This window comes from Oratosquilla oratoria, chromosome 34 (assembly GCF_046742065.1).
Source record: "Oratosquilla oratoria isolate Oo_2021 chromosome 34, ASM4674206v1, whole genome shotgun sequence".
In the NCBI taxonomy this organism is placed as follows: Eukaryota; Metazoa; Arthropoda; class Malacostraca; order Stomatopoda; family Squillidae; genus Oratosquilla; species Oratosquilla oratoria.
Genome location: NC_134810.1, coordinates 40,630,290 through 40,632,789, shown reverse-complemented (window position 1 = coordinate 40,632,789; position 2,500 = coordinate 40,630,290).

Here is a 2,500-nt window from a genome sequence, read left to right as displayed (position 1 = left end):
TATATATAGTGACATCATGACAGGTTTATGAATGGTAAGAAAATCTGAACAAACCACAAAGAAAGACTCTAGAAGCAATATACATAAACACCAACGATTGCATCAACAACAGAACAGGAGACATCAAGATTGCAAAACATGCCGCCAAATACGCCATGAGACAAATGTCCACACATAACAAACAAACAAATACATCCATCCGCCTCACACCTGACCCCACATGACCACCTAGCCTAGCAACACACGGAATCCCACCCCGCGTCCATCATAAACTACAGCAACTGCCCTACAAATACCTATGCTTTCATTCTCTGTAAATATTATCTCTGAAGAAGCCTCAAAGGCAAAACCGGTCAGGAATAAAGTCTCTTGTTCTCAATCGTGTCTTTCCATCCATTCCTACCATAAAAAAAAAAAAAAAAAAAAAAAAAAAAATATATATATATATATATATATATATATATCTATCTATCTATCTATATATATATATTTATATATATATATATATATATATATATATATATATATCAAATCAAATCAAATCAGCCATCCTGATTCCACTGCTGAACAAAGGCCTCCTTCATAGCATTACATGATTCACACGACCGTGCCACCCTCTGCCACGTCACTCCCGCAAATATATATACATATATATATATATATATATATATATATATCTATATATATATATAGACGCACACACAAATACACCCACACACAAACACACACACACACACACACACACACACACACACACACACACACACACACACACACACATATATATATATATATATGTATATACATATATATATTATATATATATATGTACATACATATATATATATATATATATATATATATATACGTGTGTGTTTGTGTGTGCGTATGTGTGTGTGTGTGTTTGTGTGCGTGTGTGTGTGTGTTTGTGTGTGTGTATTTATATACTTGAATTTTGGGAATAGGTTTTCTTGTATACATTCTTGATTGAGAAAGGTAGTATATTTGATATCTTCAACCTTCCTTGCCAATATTTTGGCTGGTCTACATTTCAATATCTACAATGTCTACAAATCTATGACGTTTCTTCAGGTAGATCTTGACTGGACATAATATCTCATTTCTATTTCTCTCTTAATGCTTACATTTATCCATTTTTTTTTTGGGGGGGGGGTAATTCCTAAGTATTTGCCTATAGTTTTTTTTTCCAGATGGTTAGAACCACAAACACTGGAACCATGTACTTTGTATATGTGAGGTTTGATCCAATGATTATAAAAAATCTATTTTGAAATGTAATCTGGACCTATGATAAATCGATAATAAAAAGAAAATTATCATCAAATGATAACCATCCATATGTCGGGGTTGGTCATAAAATGCCTTTTTTACCCCACAAATTATTCTTAAAAGTTTGAATTTCATTACATTCAAATGCCTTTACGAGCACGACGAACTGGCCATGTTGTCGCTGCCTTCTTTTAAATTAGATCGACGTCTTGACAACTTGAGGCCGTTATTTTCTCGTCCTGATGTTATTTAGTGTGAAAATATTTTCAATAGCTATATTATCAATTCCCTTTTAGTTTATTTATTTTTTTGTGGAATAGATTCATACGTCTTAACCTGTTTTCGTATATTTTATGTTGGTAAGAGTTTTGTGGCTTGTCGCTTCACCCTTTTCAATCTTCCATTGTTTTTAATGAGATTTTAAAGAACCACACAATGTGAATGACCCTTTATTCTATGTAATTCGCTGGCGATAGCTTTCTTTGATGCAGAAATACAAGACATAGATGTTATAAGGTCATTACTTGCGGCGAAAGTCGAGGAGATGGCGGTTCGAATCCTGCCACCGGCAAAGTTGAACCAAAGGGCATGGTTCATTAACTTCCACGTTACAAAATCTTCTGTAAGGGGCATCGTCTTAGCCCTCCGATGGGAGGAGTTTGAGACGTCAAACCATATCGCTTATAATTTCACCAGAATAATTTACATTCCTCAGTTTGGCTAGATTTTTACCAGGTAACTTGTAACCATATCGGAGTTCTCTCCAAATAAAGGCAACGGACTAAGGTGACTCACGATCAAAGATAACTTCAGAAGTGGGTATAGAAATTATATGTGAAATTTCATCTTATTTCATTTTCTATTTCTATCTATTTATTTATTCATTTATTTATCTATTTATTCATGGTGTGTGTGCGCGTATTAAGTGGAAATGATATTGGGAGAATTGCATTGGGAGATGGGCGACATTTTTTAAGCGCGCGTGCCAAAATCAGCTAATATACAACTATTTATCATACACAATAATGAATTCTATAATTTGCAAAACACTTTAAATAATTGGAGAATGATCTTTAGTGGAAGAGACGGCTGTTCACGTGAACTTCATAAAGTAGTTTTCAAATTTTATGACGACTCTAACGGCGTTTGCTACAGCGTTTGGTTCTGAGAAGAAAAGACGTCTGATTGGCTGGCGATACTGAGAGCGTGG